At 36.6% G+C, this 22,317-nt stretch overlaps 1 long non-coding RNA gene across 1 annotated transcript; it reads right to left on the bottom strand.

Annotated features, from left to right (window-relative positions):
* Positions 1 to 1,201: 1,201 nt before the first annotated feature.
* LOC122652452 lies at positions 1,202 to 17,799 on the bottom strand. The gene is made up of 3 exons (XR_006331599.1): positions 17,790 to 17,799; positions 8,651 to 8,655; positions 1,202 to 1,356 (listed from the first exon to the last, which is right to left on the bottom strand). It is a non-coding gene; the product is annotated as an uncharacterized LOC122652452 (long non-coding RNA).
* Positions 17,800 to 22,317: the final 4,518 nt, after the last annotated feature.

Here is a 22,317-nt window from a genome sequence, read left to right as displayed (position 1 = left end):
TAGCATTTTATATTGTATTATTTAACACCATCCACTTAGGGGGTGCGGTTGTATAATTTAGAAACACAGGGGGTCGCTCTGTATTTATTACAAACCTCAGGAGTGGCAGTGTAATTTTCCCTAAAAAATTTTAATCAATTTTTGCGGATTCTGATTGCCTACACAGACGCTCCGATATGGACATGTACTATGGAATGGGGTTTGACAGTACTAGTGTGCATGTCCTAGATTCCATGATGATGATGTTGTTTAGTGAAGGGTTGGTGCATAATTGTTATGCAAGGGTATTTCTGAGATTTACTAACTAATAATTAATTTATTTAAGGGGAAATATCATCCCCCTCCCCTCTAAGTATTCATAATATCAATCCGGTATCCAAGTTTTGAATAATGATAATGCCCTCCCATACTTTCCCAAGATTCTATCAACAGTACCCTAACTGTTAAAAAACACCATTAACTGATGACGTGGCATGTACAAAATTTTTAAAACCCCAAAATACCCTTAATATGATTCTATTCCAATTTTTCCCTCTCCTACTTTCCCTTTTGCGTCTTCTTCTTCCGTCAACACCAGCACCATCGCTGCCACTGTCGCCTCTGATCCTCTTCCACTGCTAGCACCACCACCGCCGCTTAGGATTGCCTATTCTGCTTCCACACGTTGGACCTTGAAACTTGTTTCCATAATTATTTCCATTAAAAACCAAAATGATAAAGCCGAGTCGCAGCAACCGAACTTGAGCTCTTTAAGATTTTAAAGATCAAGCGAAGAAAAATTGAAATTGTTTGCTTTAATTGGATTTGAGCACGAGCGGTTTAGCTGTTTCCCTCCCGATTTCGACGCCATTGTCATCCTCTAAAGCCCTAAAACCTTTTCTTCCTGACTTGAGAGAGAGAGGCTTTCGGGAGAGAAGCCATTAAGTTGCTATTAAGTTCCAAAGGTTTCTTCACTGTCATCTTCTCTGGTAGTAAGAGATTTCAGATGTTTATATAGGATAGTTATGTAAGCAGATATAACGACCATCATCCCTCCTTCTGTTCATCTTCTCACACAGATGTGACTTATAGGTACAATTTCTCTCTCTGCCTTTTTCTTGATTGGATCAAGAAAAAGAATTCTTTTAATACAGCCTGCGCAGTCCCCCTTTCCATGTGTTTACTTATCTTATGGCAGTGTCCCTGTTACCCACCCCTCTTTCTTGGGGTAGTAAAAAATCATCATTCATCTGATCTTGTGATTTGTCCATGGCTGTCGAGATGACCTATGGAACCTCTTCTGCCTCCTGTCGGTGGAAATATGATGTCTTCTTGAGTTTTTGCGGTCAAGATAGTCACACCAATTTCACCGATTTCCTCCCATAACCATCGCCCCTCTCCTTTTTCTTGACTTATAGGAGAATTCTGAGTTCTGGGAATCGATTTTTTTTTTAGTACAGATGGGAATCGATTAGAAGTTTAGAACCGCGACTATGGGCCTGTGGCGTAACACTCCTCTTGAAATATATGAGGTTGTCTTCAACCTCACAATGGGGCTTCCTACGGTGGACTAGACCTGCTTCAAATGGGAGATTTCAATGGATGGAACCCCCCCCTCAAATTTCAAGTAAGACTTCGTAAAACTCAGGCCTACTAAGATCATCCAAGCATAAACCCAAACTATTATAAGTGTTACTCGATTAAGATATTGCTGAAACAGCTCTGGACGGCGACAGGGAAACCACCTCTAGTTTCTAGTTTCTGGTTTCAATTTTATACCAAGAAGGGTAGTGAAGGGTGAAATCTTAGGGGTTAGGTCGTCCTAGGGTAGAGGTTCCTTCGCCCAAAATCTTAGTCTGCTCCATCTTACTTTCTCGGATCTCTCGGTTCCAATCACACCTCTTAGAATCCTCCTTCCTACGATTCTAGAAGTCCTTTCACCTCTATAAATACCTCTTCAATCTTTGTCCTTCAAAAGAATGGCAGTGGTGCTTGCAATGGTGCTAGCGGAAGAAGAAGAAGAAGAATAAACGCACAGAGGAAGAAGAGGAAATGAGAGAAGAAGACAGCAAAAGGGAAAGTAGGGGAGGGCAAAATTGAAATAGAATTATATTAGGGTATTTTGGGGTTTTGGGAGTTTTGTACATGCCACATCATCACTTAATGACGTTTTTTAACGGTTAGGGTATGATTGATATATAAAATATTGGGAAAGTAGGGGAGGGCATTATCATTATTCAAAACTTGGGTTCTGGGTTGATATTAAGGATACTTAGAGGGGAGGGGTGATATTTCCCCTTTATTTAATCTTAAATGGGCTTGATGCATATAATATTTAATGGCTCATTAAAGATTACAATTTGAATTATTTTTATTTCCCTTTTAGATTCTGCTTCTTCACTAATTAGAATCCCATCAAGGAAGCCCATTAGTGTTTTAAGTCAAACAGGAGAGCGAGTGTCAGACTCTCACTGGGAATATTAGAGGGGAGGGGGGGGGGGGCTCTTTAGAGCCCTATCTATATAAACACACACAAAGGGGGATGACTCGCATAGGCTAGATGAATTTTCTGCCCCCTTGTGGAACCCTAATTCTCTCTCCTCTCTCTTCTCTCTTGCTCTCTTGAGTGGTGAAGATGTTTTAAGGTTTTGGAAACCCTAGTTTTCTGGATTGGATCCTGTTCTTGGAGAAGAGGTTTGGTTTGGTTTGGCTTGTGGATCTTTTATTGCATCAAGGAGGTTCAAGTTAGGATTTTCTTGAAGTGCTCGTTAGGGGAAGAACCATTATTTGGAGGAGGAGCAACAGTTGAGGCTCTACAGGTTACCAAATCTTAAATGTTTATTTTATTCATTATGTTTTATTAATTATTTGTTAACCATAGGATGTGAAAGAAACCTGAATCGATCTTTTTCCATTGCGCATTCGGGTATGAGATGGTTTCCTTTTTCCATAGGATGGAAAAGAGACGTTCTTATCTTTTCTTGCAAAATCCTAATTTTTATGGGACAAGAAAAGAGATGGTTTGGTAAAATTTTCATAATCCTAAGTATAATATTTATTGGTTTCTCAAGGGCAACCATGGAGGTGATCAAGAAAATTTAACATTGGTCTTTTGTGTGAACCGATAAATGATCCCATGACTGCCAACAGTGTGGTATCAAAACCACCTTTCTCACCCATTGATATCACGTAATTACTTGTTAAATGCAATTATTATGTATGAGATATCAATTCTTGAATTCAAGATTCAGTATTTTAATATGGTTATGGTTTCTTGATTTCTTTTGGGGAGAAATCAAGATTACTTTTATAGATTCTTTCTCATGGATATATTCTCTTTAATTAATTATGGGATCTTGCCCATATTTTGTAATTGGATTACCGCAATTATTTTCCATGGAGATTGGTTAATTTTTTACCATGGGTTTAGAACCCTATTTTTTCCCAATTTAAAAAGTATGTCCAAAGCAAGGGAATCAAAGATGGGGCATGGCACATGGGGGTTGAGCGCTCACTGCTCAGGACCCCTACCCGCCATGCGCCCTACCCCTGCCCACTGCCCACACCCTTGTTGCCAATGCGCAGTTGTAGCAAGGTCACGGCCTGTACCACGCGTGTGCGGCTTGTGGGTGTTGCCTATGGTTTGTGTTTGCGCTCTATCCTGTATTTTGACAACGGAGTTTTTTTCCTTAAAAAATAAAATAAAAAAAATATTAGAATTGAAAAAATTATTTTTTTAAATTGGTTTAGGGCTTGGAGGAAGAAGATGGGTGAAGAGACTCTCCACCCACTTAGAATTAAAATTAAATATTTATTTTTGTCGGCTTGGGTACATGTTATCACATGTGATGTGGTTGTTTAATTTTTGGTGGAATCTATAAGGCTTGTTTTCTTGATTGGTAATGCACATGCATAATGTTGCATTGGCTATGTGATTATGGGATTGGCTTTCTAATAAAATGGATGGCATTTTTATGCATATGATGCATTTGTTTTCTTTATGGGTTATAGGTGGATGTGATGGTTCTCTCTCTCTCTCTCACTTTCTCCCCATCTTTTTTTTTTATAAACAAATGTACTCCACCCCATGGGTAGCCCAAATGGTGGATTGGTTTCTTTATCTTCGAAAAGAAAAATGTATATATTTTTCTTAGGTTTTTGTTGTAATTTTTAGCAGTGTTAGGTCTCCCAAGGCATGTTGATGTTGATCTACATGTGGTGTTCAAAGCTTATGGAGTTGCAAATAACCAACTTTGAAGACTTGATTGAGCGGAGGAGATAGATGAGACGTGGCATCTGGAATATCCATGGCATAATGATGCACCCATGATCTCTTACTCTCATACTGAGTGGTGAGGTTTTGGGTTTTCTGAAACTTTGGTTTTGGAAAGATTGGATCTTTTCGTGGAGAAGTTTGTTGCTTTGACTTGAAGAATTTTTGGTTGCATCAAGAAGGTTCAAGAACTGCTTTCTTGAAGTGCTCATTGAAGAATAACGATTATTTGTATGAGGAGCAACACTTGAGGCTCTCCAAGTTACCAAATCTTGATGTTTTATTAACATGCATTAAGGCTTTAATTATTTGTTATTCATGGGATGCGAAAGAAAACCCAAATCGATCTCTTTCTGTTTCACATTTGGTATGGGATGGTTTCTTCTTTTTATGTGATGAAAAGAGATGATTCTTTCTTTTGTTGTTGCTTTCCTAAATTGATATGGGACAAGAAAGAGAGGTTCTTTCTCTTATTGTTTTTGCCTTAATTCTTATGGGATGACAATAAGAGATTGGTGTAATAAATTTCCTTTGATTGATTTCCCATGGGCAACCATGGATGATGATCCCATGACAACCTAACAGAATTAAAGTGAAAAACAATAGGAGGTATGGGAGAAACCCCATTGTCATGAGAAGTGGGTGCAACCAGTCCCTTCTTCCATTTTAATGGAGAGCAAAAGGAGATTCACTCATTCATTCAAATGCACAAATAGTTCCATCAGTTGTGACATCATGGCTCATTCATTCCCTATTGCTGATTGTTTCTTTGGAGAGTGGAAGAAAAAGAAGAATAGGGATGGCAGAGGCAGGGGTGGTGAGGAGGATGGCGATGGGGTGGCGTGATGTTCAAGGGGTAGGGGTGGGTGGGTTGCAGCAGGAGGTGTGGTTTCAAGAGAAAGAAGAAGAAGAAGAAGAATTAAAGAAGTTGTTAAAGAGTAAGTTGGTAATTTTAACTTCACTATTTTCAATTGAATAGGTGATAAGGGTAAAATGGATTGTTCCATTCAACCACTGGCAGCAGACTAACACCGTCAAGTTTCATGGGGCGTCAAATAATTGCTTGAAAAATTGGGTGTATGAGATGTATCAGGCAATCGGGCCATAGTACATAGGGAATACAAGTAATTCTTCATTACTTAAATAATGTTAGGCATAAATAAGTGTCTAGCTTGGTTTCTTACATATATAAGTGATTGTCTTGGTTTACTCAAGTTTCAATGGGGATAAATGACACATATAAATGTTCAGGTCAAAATTTGGTCAAAACTAGTCGAGTTGGATAAAAACATGAGACCTTTTAAAGTCAATGACCATCTCATCTTGGTCTCTTGCAAAACCGAGATATCTCGATCAAAACTACAAGTTGCGACCAAGATTTAGTTCCATGCAATGTAAGCCTGTTGCCAGCAGGTATAGAACTCTACTATTATTAGATTTGCATTTTAATAACTCCTCAGAGCCCTAGTTGACTCAACACATACAGTCAAAGTATCCAGTAACCATGAAAGAAGTTTCTGTCAAGGCCAGGATGGCTTAGAGAGAAGCCCACCCACCTAGTTTGCAGTTGCAGAAAGAGCATAGTGAATTACATTGACTAAGAACAACTTGAACTATACAAGACAATTTACACATGGAACAACTGAAAATTTAAGATTTCGTAAACCACATCTCTTCAGAGAATATATGATACTGGCATTGCTAAACGCAAAGATAAAATTCTTTTTTTTGCATTTTGGCACAAATAAAAATCACATCTATCTATAGTGTCTCTCTCCCTGTATTCTTTTCCCATTGTACCGTATATTCAAGAAACACTACAATTTTCCCACCGTTTCAGATTTCCTACAGTGTTTCTCTCCCTGTATTCTTTTGCCACTGCCAAGAGTTTTGCAAGATATAAGAGTTGCTCCCTAGCCCAAACCAAAAGAAGTACAAATGATTGCAATTCCTCTAAAATGAAATGCTTCAAATTTTTCCCACTGTTTTGAAGAATGATTCAGCTTGTTACTACTACTCATGCTGCTATGGATGTAAGCCCTGAGTTATCTCTCCAAGGACCTGAGACCTGAAATGATCTATATACTGCAAGGCAAAATTTCTAAAATGCGTCATTAATAGTTTTGTTTGCTGAATCAAATGGTGTATTAAGTCTGCTCTTGTCTTGGTCATGCACCACTAAACATGTGACTTAAACTCTAGATTGACAAGCTGGTGGGCAACGTCCATAGTTGACGAACATGGCCAATCAATATGATTTTTGCCAAACAATAGGCTCATTAAAAAAAAAATATTGCTCTTAAGACGGATTAAAATTTATCAGATGCAACTAGCATCCAAAGTACAAGTACCACGATATCAAATGCACAGTGAAACGAAATAAGCATAATTATGTTCTTTGAAACAGACAATGCAACAAATAAAAAAGAAAGGCAACAAAAGCTTTTATCCTAACAAATGATAAAACCATCTATCTGGAGGCATACATCAGCTTGCACAAGAAATTTTCTTTCTTTTCCAAAACAAGCTGATGCAGGTGCTGTCTAAAACTCGAAATCAATAGGTAACAACTAGTAGGAGAATTAATTATCAGTGTCCCCATTAAGGTGAAAGATTGGAAGGAAGGTATTTGCCGATATTCCAAACAATCTGGTCTCATAAACTACAGTCTTTAGCACAAAAAGAAACATGTCAAAATAGGGAGTAGAAACCCTACATTCCAGTTGCAATATAGACCTAGATAGACCCTGAACATACATAAAATGGTACGAATATGAAAAAATGTCTATGTTAAAAGCCCTTATGGTAGGTACTCTAGTATAAACATTAGTGGCAAAAGTTCGAAGTTCTGTTCATTGAAAGTGGTAGTGAGTCTAGTGACAATTAATAACCCATTGCTGGTTTAGATTCCCAACACTATTATTCCTCCCAATAAGTGAATCTCAGTTACTCCCCACTTGCTTGTGCAACACTATCATGAAACTAGTAGCACCTGAAATACATCATATTCCACTAAATTTTGTAAACAATGAGAGGTAAAAAGCACAGAAAAGACGGGAAAAAAAAAGTATGGTGCAGCTTCATTTTTACAAAAGCAAAAAAACATTTAATGCCGAAGGATCCAAAAAATTAAAATCTGATCATAATTCTTTACTGTTCCAAAAACTACTACAAGATCAGAACTCAATCAGCCTTCATTTGTTATTTGTGGAAAGGCTACAAGGACAAGTAATTCATAATCCAACATTTGCTCATATTATTGACCTACAAACCCAAGAAAAAGCATTTATGGCCTCAGCAATATATTTTAATTAATTAAAAAGTAACCAATTTATGAGATATTAAATACAGCAGTATACATTAAATTATATTTTCATTGAAATTATTCATATTAACGAGTTCAAAATGATAAACTAACCATTTTTGGAGAATAAAATCAATTACAAACCACTACACTTATTTCGCATCAAATTCAGAACCAACCCCAAAAAATATGAAAAAGTAAAAGGAGTCTGAGAAATTTATACATCAACCCAATAGTCCTAATCCAAATAAGTAGAGGAAACAAAGACTGAAAAACAAATCAAAGTGTGAACTGCATACCTCAACGAATTCCAAATATCTCCTCAGGAGGGTCATAGACATGCCGATCAGGAAACATCTCCTCAAAGTCTTGTTTGACTCTGTTTCTTAACAGTGGATGTGGCAAGAGGCCCTTCAGCAAAATCCTAAAGGAAAACTCCTCTGGTGGGTCAGGAGACTTCTTCATGTCCTCGTAAATATTCATGGCATCTGCAGGTGAACCATACCTCAAGAAACCTCTGATAACTTCAGCATACGTCTGAGAATCAGGGAATAAATCCTACTTCCTCATGCTTTCCCATATTTGCATTGCATCATCCATCTTTTTACATCACTTATGATGCATGAATGCTTTTGTTCAATTTTTCCCCTAGAAACAAGATTCTATGTCACACCCCCAAAACGACTAGACCTAGTGGGGCCCACGATACTGGATCTAACTGAGGATGGAGCAAATTAAACTTCAACATTGACACTTAATACATTCCGTACATGGATTATAAACTTTTCTGGAGTCTAAATCATTATAGTTATTCATTCAAGAGATCCATGACACAATATCCATCAAAGATTTAGCGAAAACCTCCAAGTTTAGGGCATTGAAGTTAAAATCAATAATCCTACATACTTCAATACCCGTCCATTAGGTAGTAATACTGTTGGCTTCTATTCCTGTTAAATACAGTCATCCTTTAAACCATTATTTAAAAACATTCATCACGACAACAGTTTAAATATTTAGAATATTAACCTTAAATAAACTTCATGAATATAAAGGTCTTCACCAGTAAGAGTGGTCTTGCTCAACAACTAAACCTTTTCTTTCAACTTTAGCTCCTTGCCCTGTAAAAATCATTCAACAATAATAGAATGAGCTTGAAAGCCCAGTGAGCAAGATAAACAATCATGCATAACTATACATATACATAATGCATAACCATTCCTAGGACAACATGAATCTTATATTATTTCTATCATTTCTTTGACCATTCATAAGTTACCCAATTCCGTATAGATATATATTTTTAATCTTATCCTCAACATACCTTTGGATGTGTTATTCTTTTATGTCGGATTGTGTCTCCACAGTAGCTTTGACGTCTTTCATTGCCTTTATGTCAAGTCATTTATTGGCTTTAGCCTCAATGTCTCTTTTTCCCTTTCCGTTTAGTTATGCTTTGGCTTTAGCCTCAATGACTCTATGACACCATTTCTTATTGAATTAGAGCTTCATTTAACTTTCTTTCTTTATCCTTGAACATTCATGGTACAGTAAAATACCAATCCATAAACCATTCATAACATCATGATTTATACATGATACATAAAATACCTACCATAATTGTATACACAACTTAGATACATAACTTTCATTCTATTCCATTCCATTGACCATTTATTGAGTACTAAAAGTACCGTTCCATTATGATCCTTAACATTATCAAGAACATGTACATGATACAGATAGGGATGTAAATGGATATTCGTAAATCCGTATTCGATCCGCGTTCGTATCCATTTAGAAGAATCCAAATCCGTCCAAAATTAATTGGATACGAATATGATAATCCCCCTATCCGATCGATTATTATCCGATTCGTTTAGCAGTCCAATGATAATAAAATATGTGAAATATAACTTTGTGTTTGTCTATCCTTTTAAGTTACCTTATTGGATTTTGTTATCTTATTTTTATAAATTTATAAGTTAAGATAATGTGATTCTTTTTCTAGATTTGTTATTGGTTTATATATATTATTTTATGCAATGTGCTACATGGAATTACATATCTATTAAAAAATCAAAAGTAAAAAACGTAAGAGAATAAAAGACTAAGAAGAGTAAAAGAAAGGGTAATAACTAAACTCTCAAGTTTCAACCCTAACCTTCATCATAAAAACGGTAACTATGTCAATGGATAGTCGAAAAATCGTATTCGATCTGTATTCATATCCATTTAGGAGAACCTGTATTCAAAAAATCATTATCCGAAAATTATTCGAATCCGTCCGAATACCGATAGGATATTATCCGAATCCGTCCGAATATAAACGGATACGAATATGATAATGCCACTATCCGACCGAATTCGATCCGTTTACATCCCTAGATAGAGAAGGAGTTTATCATAATTGCATGTACAATAAGAGTACATACATTCAATTTTTTTCTTAGTTTATTCATAGTCCTATGTACTCATGCATCCATTCTATCATTCGCATCGTATTATATCTGTGTGATAAATATTATATAATCATCATCATAACTTTGTCTTAAGCTTCCCACTTATAAACCATCTATTACACATTTTTATCCTTCTTGTCATTCACCATACCTTTAATGCTTAATTAACATCTCCTATCACATTGAGCCATCATACTTACATTCTACCATGCATCCTTTATTACCTAACACAATCCATTCTTAATATCATGAGCATATACATGATACATAGGAACCTATCATATTTATATGCACAACATAGGTGCATTAACTTCTTTTCATTCTTTTGTCTATTCTTAGTTTCATGTAATCAAGCACTCCTTCATCCATTTGCATCATAGTAAACATAGGGGTATAAACATGGTATTTTCATATGTCAAAACCTTGCATTTACATTCTCAATCATATTCATACAAACATACTAACACAATGCATATCATTCTTTCACATGAAGCTTACATACTTAGAATTATACATTCTTTACATCTTTTCTGTATACATAGTACATAATACTAGCATATAGCATGACATCCATTCATTGAAATCATTCATCAAACATGCATAGCTTAACAACTACATGACCTAACACAATTGAGTATCGTTACTCACCTTTCATTGCTTCCTGGATTTCCAGCTTTGAATCGATCTTCAAGAGGCCCTAAGGGTCATCAAAATAACCCATTTTATGTCTTTCTTGATGTCCAAAGATTGACCAAATTATAAAACCATACCATATAAAAATTTTTCCAAAAATCAAAAATTCATTTTTCGGGACCATTATACCTAGGAAAAAATACAGCAAGACATGGGGTAACTTCATGGGGATATTTGACTCCCTTTCGAGCAGATTTTGGGAAAACCTTATTTCACAAAACATAAAGCCACGAAAGTCTTCTTTCACCAGAAATAAGAATCACTCAATTACGATTTAAAATGAGTGAGATATGATATATTTACTACACATAGGTCAATCTGCCCGAAAATAAAATACAGAAAGAAATCCGAAATTTAGGGAACTTCATTAAAACTCTAAGTTTTCTTGAGGATCTTGGTTCTAAGCTTCCATACATGATTTCCAGAATTAAATATCATCAAAAGAAGACTTCAAAACCTCTTAGAATCCTCTTTGAACAATGAATTTAATCAATTTGAGGATAAAAAGTAACCTACCTTTCACTTGAATGAAAAATTCTCAAATTCCATGAGTTCTTCACTAGGACCTTCAATCAAACCTTGCAATCGTTCAAATCCTTCAATAACCTAATCATAAAACATCCTAATTAGATGTTTAAGCCCATCACTTTGATTGATTCATCAATAAAACACAAGGTTCCTTAGCAAAAACTAAGTTCATTACCTCAAAATTCATAGCATGAACTTCCCTCTTCAAAACAAGCCTTAAGCCTCTAATTTCATCAAATTGATCTTCCAATCTTCATTTCCAAGCTATTTCCCTCTTTTCCCTTTTTTCTCTTCTTTATCTTCTCCCTTAAGCTAAGGAAATCTTTTGTTAGAGTGACTCACTCTTTCTTTAATTTTATCTCACTTGAAATCTCCCTTATGCCCGTCCTTTATCTTTTTCTTTCTTATTTTATCTCCTCATTAATTTATATCTTTCTTGAAATCTCTCTTATGCCCTTCCTTTATCTTCTTTTACCCTTTGTAACTTTCCCATTAAACCCTCACTTAAATTCTTCTTTTCCTTTTGTTCACAACCTATAGTGAATTAGTATCTGGGATCTTTCTAGTGAGTTTCCTATAATGTCATTGTTTTCCTATTTCATTGAACCAAAAAGTAACTCACAAGAACCAACATGAACCAAATAATAAACCGTAAATCAAATAGTAAACTAAACATATATTTCATATACTTTAAATCATAGTTTATAATTATAAATCATAGTATATAAAAATTTACCATAGTGTATAAAATCAATACATAGTGTATATACATCGATCAAGGATTATAAAATTACATAAATACCCTTACATGACTATAGATTACCAACAATCATACGCATGCTCATAATTCATTTTAAAACATGCAAAAATCATAAATATATGTAAACTTTCCATAAATTGGGAATATCAACCATGAAAATTGATTCCCTTCCATCCAGTCCAATCATTCCATAAATTCAAAAATAAATAATGTTAAAAGACAATTCTTTGGTCGGGGTATTACATTCTAAGTCGGGTCAAGTACTACAATAACACAGGCATCATTGTCGGCAAACGGTACCATAAACGGATGACAAATAACGGTGCCATAGAAGAGGATGGTATTCTGACCATGTCGACCCCATGTTACCAAGGAAACCCGTGAGACCGGAGCGCAACGAGTTCTCCGAGAGCCCCCAATACAAACCCCGTCCTGGCGTCTACCGAAATACGGTGGTGACTTCTCGGTGGGCTACCCAAAATACGGTCGGGACCCATGGGTTTACCTAACACCTATACCCCTGTCGGAAGGGCCGTAGCACTGAGTAAGTTACATCCTAGCCAGCAAACAACTATTGAATGCATAAATATATATAATCTCGCGTGTGCGAGTGTAGCCTGGAGATTGAGTCCATAGTGCCTACACCGGAGGTCAACTATCTTCTCCTCTCTCCAACTTACACCAACACCAAGTATCAATACATCGAGTGTGATACCAAAATAACGGTCGACCGGTCACCACCCGAATCAAATCCATCAATTAATCATTGTAAAGAATTCCATATATAAAATATCTTAAACTAACCATATCTCATTCTCATATATAGCATCATGCATAACTGATCATGTTTCATTACGTTTAATATCCAATTCTATTAATAGAGAAGACAAGGTTGGATCAATTATACATATCATTCATCCAAATCAGCATGCACAACTAGTTTAATGCCTAATGAGAAACACGCAATAAAATAGTTCAAGTGTTTGATCCACTCTCTGTCGAAGTATAAGTATCTTTCGCTCCCACACAGTACACGCTCCTCTCGTACGTGTATACTAGCCTAACATGAGAATATACAGGTGTACAACAAGTGAGAAGAGGTCTGGTCAGAGGTCTGGGGCTCAAACCCCAAAACAACAGCATTTGCACTAGGCGGCTCATGCTCGGCATTTCCTGACGGCTCATGCATCAGCCTCCTGTTGCATCGTCCATCAGAGTTCGAGAACTCAAGATTTGGCATGGATTGCTGCCAAACTTTGGTTAATGGCCAAGTAGCCATTAGGGGTCAGTGTAGGGATACTAAGGGTATCCAATTAAGCTATCCTACCCTTGGTTTTGATTTAATTGGGATCCAGTAAGCAAGACTTGACCCAAACACAAAAATCCATGAAAATGGAGTTCTATAATGGGGCTTTCATGGCACTATAGCCATAGGACTTAGAGTAGCCCAACCAAGACTTCCAATTAATGTAGTAGGCATGCAATTAGATAGATATATCATCAAGTATGAACATCCCTAAGATTAGATGCAAGATTGAATGGATTCCAATCAAATCTAAGCATGTACTAGCTAGGAAATCACTAAGGTTTGAGATTTACCAAATCCTGAGCTAGAACAGCCAAGTGGGAACCTTCAATGGCTGAAATGGAACTCCAAATAGTTATTCCCAATGGCTCCAAGAGCCAAGGATGGAGGCAGCTAGCTAGGAGGGCGAGGTGAGCTCCAATGGGTCTTCAATGGAGGTGGAACCTCCCTTCTTCTCTCTCCCTTCTCCCTTCTAGCACCCTCTCTCTTCCTTTCTTGCTCTCCACGTTTTCCCCCTTTCTTGGTGTAGTGAAATGAGAGAAATGAAGAGATAGTCTGGTTTTGGCTGGGTTTAGCTAAGTGGCTTAGGCGTTGTTTGGTTGGGGAATGATTTTAAGGTCCAAAATGGATTTGGTACATGATCTAACCTAAATAGACCATTAGTTTATGGGTTTAGGGTCTAGTTGGGTCCCAAATAGCCTAAAATAGGCAATTGCTAAGCCCTAGGGTAAGTCGAACCAACCTGGTCTTAGCTTCACAGAGAAGCATTTCGACATCTTGCAGCTCATGTACTGGCGGTTTATGCAGCATCTGCCAGATATCTTGCTGTAAGAGCCGCCAGCCCTAAATGACAGCTTTGTAGGTCCTACAGGGTTAGGGCCTCTTGAGTGGGTCCAAACAAGCGAGGTGGGTAATAATAGACATCAATCATGAGCGTTGGCACACCCAATTTTCCAAGGGCATAATTGGAAATATAATAATGTAAAATGAACACACCTTCATTCGTCCAAGGAGGGTAGTGCCGAGGGAAGGTTGACATGTGTGGAATCGTTGATGAACCTTCTTTGAATCCTATTGAGGAACTTTTCCTCAACAGGTTCGCCATCAGACATATTGAAGACCCTATAGGTTGGTTTCATGGCGATGTTCTAGAAGTCCCCAACATAATAGAGCTCCACCCTTACACACGAGTTTAAATTAGTATAGGTTTGGTTACGGATGTAACATGCCCGATTCAACCCTGATATTTGACCCCCCCTCGCCCCAAAAGAAAGAGATCTTACTAGAGGATCAGAGGGAAGAATGGAACTAAAGCCCTCTAATCCTAATACTTGAAACATTTCCAACTGTTATTGTCATTGACTCATTCATGTTCTGAACAATTAATGCCACAAAGATACTTATGCAGTAATTTAGGATTAGAATCACAAAGATTTTCCTTCAATATTAAGAATTGCAATATTTCCTAAACTGAAGTTTACCATTAAGGCACAAATGCACAATGCATGCTTTGTGGCTACTTTTTCACGTGACATCTTTGTCTTCTACTTCTATTTAAATACCATATTTCTCTTAATAATGTTTTTTGGTCTTACTCTTTTTTTTTCCGTACTTACCCCTAACTTGATTTGTTTATTTATTTTTAATTTTTAGTTCTAAAATTCAATGTCTTTCCACCAACGTGTTTCATTCTTTCACCTCTTAGGGTTTTTGCTTCTCCCCTCGCTCTTTCATGACTTTGGATCTCTCTCGTGTGTTGGGCGCTTACGCTTGAGAAATCTCAGTCCTATCTCTCAGCCCAATTCGACAACAGTGTCTCGGTCGCCGAGCAACCCTGACCCGGCACCGCAGCCATTGCCGCGACCAGAATTATCTGTGCTTCTTCAGTGAGAACCCCTGTTCTTCTCCATGCATTCAGGGGGTCTGCCTTCCCCAGGGAGGCACTGAACAGTTGGGATGGAGAGGGAGATAGAGCAGACTACTTGATCGATGATGGGACAGAAAATGGGTTCCTTGGCCGCTCTTCGGCTTCCAGGTAATCTCCTTCTCTTTCAGATAAATAAATCAATGAATTTATTTTAATTATCAAATGAGGAACCATTATTTGTTTATTTTTACCAATACATCGCTACACCGGGAACAATCATTTAATTTATGGATGGGAATATACCATCTAGAACTTCCGGAAAGTGCATTAGCTAACCAAGAGACTATAATCGACAGTGGTACAACCTTGGCTCATCTTACAGACGCGATTTACGTGCCCTTGATGAATGCGGTATGTGATATTTTCGAAAGCCTTTTCAGTTCAAGATATTTATTATGGATTTCCTGCTCATTTTGCTTTATATTTTCATCAAGTAACGGCTCAATACCCATATTGATGAATCAAAGCTCCCCCTGCTTTCCGTATGCTGGAAGGTATGAGCTATCAGTTAACCCCATAACCCTATATTGGGTTTTGTGGTTCTACAATAGGTTCTTGGTCATGCATTGTAAGTTACTTCAAGGATACATATTGATTCGGCATCAACAATCAAGTTTGGCTTGAGCAAGTTTATTAAGTCTCTTTTAGTGTTAAAGACTGCAAATCTCTATGCTTATTTATTTTTTATCATCCAATGTGTCGTCCCCTGCTTAATGATATTCTTGGGTTGAAATGTTTTTTCTAATTATGTTTTCTGTAGATTTGCTGTTTATTGATTATTCTTTGGAGTATAACTTTCAATTTAAAAATTCTATAAAAGTGGGCAGAAACCATTCCTGTATTAAAGAGAACAACCTTAAAAGAAAGTGCGTACCCAGTACACGAGGTTCCCACCACTGTGGGGTCTGGGGAGGTTCATAATGTACGCAGCCTTACCCCCGCTTTGCAGAGAGGCTGTTTACTGACTCGAACTCGCGATCGCTAGGTTGCAATAGAACAACCTTACTATTGCACCAAGGCCAATCCTCTTCAAGGGAAGAACTGTGTAAAACAAGAAATCAGAAATTTACAAAATAACTTTCCTTCTATCCTTCTTAAAACCTCTCAATTGAAACTTACAGACCTTAGAGACAACTGACTATAATATTTAGTTCCTCTCAATTTTTTGGGACAGCACTTCTATTGCCTTTTCTTTTTTACCGAAAGTTCCAATGCCATTTAGCCAAAACGGGCATTGCTCTCAGATTGATTGGGGTACTAAAGAGAACCCGCCAAAGTCTTAGCGTTGTGAAGGAAAATTGGAGACCGTACAGGTAATGGGCCAAAATAGGAATGCTAGAATGAAATAGGTTCTAGTTGAATAAGGCATGGACAGAAATCTGAATTTTATCACCGAAATAAGGTTTAAGAGCCAAGCTAACAAGAATCTAGAGAATGCAAATCTGAATGGTAAAACCAATCAACTAATGTGAAAGCAATACGAATAAACTGATCAGAAACAAAAGAAGCATTTATCTGCAATGGACGTGCAGAAAACTAATGATAAGAAAAAAGAAAACAAGTACCATTCATCGTAGAAAGTGAAAAGGCTTGCCATCGAACCTTAAAAAGAAGGGGTTCCATTCCTCAAAATTTGTTATTCCATTCCATAAAATAGACAACAAGTTTCAATTACAATCACATAGACCATGATCGTGATTAGACTGCTTTTCAAATTCCTAATGAACTCCGGAAACCCTACAAGACACCTAGTTTTCAAATTCCTGTACCCCATGATCATGATGGTTGATTGTTGTGTCCTTCCCAAGAACAAATGTCCCCCCCCCCCCCCCAACACACACAGGCCTAAACAATCCTCTCAAAACTGAATTGTATCGTCACTACCCACTTTCTTGCTGGTCCTTTCCTGAAGCAGCATTTCTTTCCTTCAAAGAATGCTGCATTCTTTCCAAATTTAGAGGCAAAAATGCTGCATTAAGAACAAGGGCATATCAGAAGTCAAAATGGTAGAGAGGTCAGACATAATAAGAATGATCTTCCCTCCCTTTGAGATAAAACACTTGAAGGCCTGAACAATATCTCTATTCTACTACCAGGGAAACCTTCGGATATTGTACAATATTAAAGGGGAAAAATAAAAGGAATGGTAGCAAAAGTAGTTAAATAGGTTGAACGTCCATACATTTGCCAAGCTGTTCATATTTCAATTAATAAAAGGGCAAAATCCACCCATTGTGTTAATAGATCGGCCTCGACCAATTCCGGTATGGATCGACTGAATCTTAAAACCCTGATGGAGATCTAAACCAGGGTTTTAAATATCATTGTCCGAATCGACTGATACAGATAGACTATCTCGATTATGGATGATTAGGATCGGTCAATCTCATTCTAAAATCTTATGTTAGGGGAACTTTGGGCCGATTTTTACTAATTCCTCACCGATCGTGATCGACAGGATTCGACTAAGATTGATCCAAATCCTGATTTTAGGTTTTCAAACCCTAATCTAAACCCTTTGATTAGCATGGGGAAGGGTGCTTTCAACCTTATATACTAATGGTTGGGAGTTAATGATGACACAGGATTCCAATCACATCTCTAATGCAACTGTTTTTTGTCACCCATTGTGAACAGAGAAAATCTCTTCATCTATGGCAATTTGTTGTTATGATTAGACTCATGAAATAGTGAGTTTCATCATTAAAAGCCTCCCTCAATTGGGGAATGTCTAAATTACTCTGTTGAATCAAAGGATCAATTTAGCGATTGAATAAATTCTCTTTTTTCACCATTGGTGAAAGGAAACTCCATTCTAAATAAATTTTGGGAGAGGGATCTCTGAGCAAGCACGGCATAGGTAAGATTAACAATGATGTGCATTAAAACAATATCATACATAAGAAACCAGCAAGTTGATAATGAGGTGCTAGTGTACCCTGCCCTGCTACTCAGAGAACATTTGACTTTATATATAAGAACTCCACCCCAGTGGCACGTCGTGTGAATTCTGAAAGTGTATGGGCAGTTGGGGAAGGTTTTAATCACTAAAGAAAAGCTTCAATATTACTCTGATTATACCATTGTTTCTGCTTCTACTTTAATTTTCTATCATTGGTTTCTTTTTTCTTTTTTTGTTTTTGTTTTTGGGTGAAGATGCAGTACCTGTTCTATCCGTTTTCAGTAGAACAAATTGAAGGTTTTACAATTGTTTGGGTCTCCCTAATTTGGGCTTCAATTTGTAATTGACTTGTTGAGAAAGTTGATTTTATTTAATTTATGATGTTTAGTTACTGCAGCAGTGGAACTTTGGAAGTGGGGTGTTTGTCGCGTTTCCAATCTCGCCTTGACAGTACATTCCACCTGATGAGTGAAGCTTATTGGCTCTCAGATTGAAGAGGCTTCGATTCGCCATTAACAAGCATTTCTACTTTACAAGTATGAGATTTTGCGTTCCTCTCTCTCCCTCTTCTTCTCTGTCGTCCTCTCCACTTTTCTTCTATTTTGCAAACCCTTTCCCTCCCTCATTCCTCTGTCTCTCATACCTCCCCTATTTCTCGTTCTATCTTGCTATCCTGCTATCTTGCCCATTAACACCAGATTGTATCATGCCTATTTTCGGTGCTTGAAAAGTTATAACTGACTAGGAGCAGTCATGTTTGGTTGCCTTATGAGCTCCGAGTCCACAAGGCACAAAAATTGCTGACAAGCTCACCAAAGGGAATTGTAATATATATTTTTTTTACAATTATTTGCTTTATTGGATGACATGTTGTATAATATTTGGGATTATAAATGAATATGGCAGGTCAGTAACTGCATTGATTTTGTACCTTATGCATTATATGTGAAATGTAAATAGTAGAAACTTGGAGTCCATTACCTCTCTATCTTTGAGTGATGGTATCTTTACAATTTTTCTCACTTTTCACGTTGTCTATACTTTACCGATGTTGTGTGTACTTAATTCAAAATTTATTGCCCAATTTGATAATGTACTACACGTTCACCGTTATTACACTGGAAAATGAATTGATTATGGAATTGTCCTCCAAGTTTAGATGAGGTAAAAATTTGAAAATATTAATTATGCATTATACTAGGTATCTTCACCTGGTTACATTTTCTCTCTCCACCATTGAACAAATGTCACCAAGTGCGTTTGCATGATTACTTTACACAACTTCTATTCGTGTTCTTGAATTGAATCGTCTCTTCTTTGGTATTTCATTATCTTTTTTACTTGTTACTTTGTGTAGAATTAACCTTTTTTTTTTTTAAATCAGCTTTCTTAGAGAAAGCAAGGTACTATGATCATGATCATATAAACAGAGCAGTTGTTTATTTTTCAACATTACCAAATGTTAAGGCAATGCTTCTTGTTGGAGGACTGGACTGCCATGAAGAAAATAGAGGAGGAAGGAGAAAATTTATTGATAGACAAAAGGTGCTAAATGAAATGAAAATTGAGCAAGTTCTTATCCCATAAGAAGTCCAGAGTAAGACAAAAAGATGCTCTCATAACCTGTAAAGAATTAATGGGTTTGTGATTTTTTGGTTCTCGCTGTTGGAAAGCAGGAATGCTGCATTTGCCTGGCCTAATACAGAGACAAGAAGAGGTTAGGAGGTTTTCATGTTCCCATGTTTTTTCAGTTTCATGCTCTAAGCTTCATTGAATTGCTTTTCCCAATTTTCATTTCGATTAGAAACAATAGTGCTCAATTCATATCGAATCGTTTCGTCTTCTACTACTAATTAGGGCATCAACACTAGATAATCATGAAAGCTTGATAAGTGAAGTTGGTGAATCATATAATTGCAAACTATCTCCTGCGGTTCAGAGATGACTCATCTGTTAGTGTGTACACTATTTTATTATATATGTGTAGTGTCGAACATGCTCTGCACTCTCCTCATTCAATGGAACCATAGTTGAAATTTTCACATTCAACAAGAAAGGTAATGGATGATTTTTTTTAATATATAGCTGGATGTACGCCTATAGCCAACTTCAGTTTATGTGCTTATCTAATCAAAGGATGTGACTATTGTTTTAGCCGATAAGTTGATCATTCAACTACCACTACTATAAGTCTGAATCCCATTTGCTTAAGGCACTTCTTCTTTTCTTCTTTGTTGTTTTTATTTTATTTTGTTTTATTTATTTTTTGTGCAGGTTGATTGGGGTGTGGAGTGGTTGGTTAGGTGCTATCTGAAGGTTTTGGTATTCCCGTTTTACAAGTGTTTGATGTGAAAATTGTTCTCCGAGTAGCTGCTATCATGTAAATCTGTTAAATTGATGTGGATGGAATTATGGTTGAGTTATTGTGGATAGCTTTCTTTGTGTTTTTTGTTTTCATTCATATTGTCTGTGCCCTTCAAGAATCCTAGAATTTCAAATTCTAAAGAATTTCTCTCGACATATTTAGTATTTACTTTTTTATTTTCACTCGACTGTTTGCCTAATAATAGTTACATTTAAACACTTTGTGGGCTTAATATGTGTACTTTTTTGAGCAGGATTATTGGCCAAGTGGTAGCGTCTGGAACACATCAGTGAACTTTTGCAGACAGGCTTGCATCTGGTTCCTGGTCATCATCTGAAGTAAGGATTCTTCTTATCTTCCGTTGAATAAATAATTTTCATGCATGTTCATTCTCCCTCCAAAAACAGATGAGAATACTCCACTTATTTTATTACCTCATTTATATGTTTTAATTATTATTATTATTATTGTGTTTAATTATTGAAGTTATTGTAGTACATGGCTAAATATTTATAAGTAGTGGAGAGAAGTGTGGTAGTTAGAGTTAAATTAGGGAAGGGGTAAGTAGTTATGGATAACTATTATTGTAATTTGAGTTTTATAAATAGTAGAGCAATGAGTAAAGAAGGGACTTTTGAAATCCTAAATTATCTCTTAAGAGCTATCTTGAGAAGAGGATTGGCCACCTCCCAATTGAGCCAGGACGTCTGGTGGCTTCGTCTGTAAAACCCCAAAACCCCTATCCTTCTCTCTTATCTTCCCCTATTATCTCTCTCTCATATCTTCCTCTCCCCATTATTTATCTTCTTTTTGTTATTTTATTTTGTAGATTATCTCGTACGTAACAACAAGACACATGATTCATGAAAGATTCCAGAAGATCGAGGATGTTTGGATCTGTCAAATGTGAATTCTACATTTTCTTTTACAGAAAAAATCTGAATACTTTCTGCATAGTGAATAACATCGTAAGTGGATCTCTATTCCTTTGGATTTTTAGTAGAGCAATGACACTCATGACATTAAGCTCTACAGAACCAAAACATTAGAAAGAATGAGAATGAATTTTATGAAAGGCAAAGAAAATAAGTATACAAAAAAAAAAAAAAATTCACAGGGAAAAATGGTGTACAGATACTAACTTCATCCTGCATTTCCAGCACAAACTTGAATTAAGATAGAAGAGGTATAGAATTAACAGGTCAATCAATGACGCAAATGCAGTCCTCAACGAGTTTAGTAAATCAACAGAAATCGAGAGACTAGAACAATAGGGTATAGGTTAAAAATTAGAGATAAATTTATTATATTATTTGAAAATAAATTTTCCGTCCGGGACACCTTCCATACAAGTAAAGAAAATTAAACACATCTGTGCTTACTTTTTGGAAATGGTTGATTTGGTTTGTAATGTCCCAGAGCCGAGCAGTCTTTCCAAAGTATGCACACCAGGAGCAATGACCACAGCTTCAAAAAGACAAAAGTAGATCAGAGCAAAACTACTTGGAAAAACACATGTGGCTTCTATCTATACCTTATCATTGGGAGTGAGCCACATGATGAGAGCAATAGAAGCAACATTACTAGCATTGTTCTCCTCAAAAGAACAAATGAAGAGAACATGCTCGATAAATACATTTGCAGATAAAATTTATAACAAAATTATCTTCCTTGCAGTTAAAAGAACTTTAATCATCAGTTGTTATTTCTTCACTATACATCTTCCCAGTTGACTTTACCTGGAAAGGTTAAGAGTACAATAGATTGCAATACATGCAAAGAATTAGAATCATCTAGGACAAACTTTACGACTAAGTG

The sequence above is a fragment of the Telopea speciosissima genome, chromosome 2 (assembly GCF_018873765.1).
Source record: "Telopea speciosissima isolate NSW1024214 ecotype Mountain lineage chromosome 2, Tspe_v1, whole genome shotgun sequence".
Classification (NCBI taxonomy): domain Eukaryota; kingdom Viridiplantae; phylum Streptophyta; class Magnoliopsida; order Proteales; family Proteaceae; genus Telopea; species Telopea speciosissima.
The sequence above is the reverse complement of the archived record's forward strand: the minus strand, read 5'-3'. Positions and strand labels throughout refer to the sequence as shown.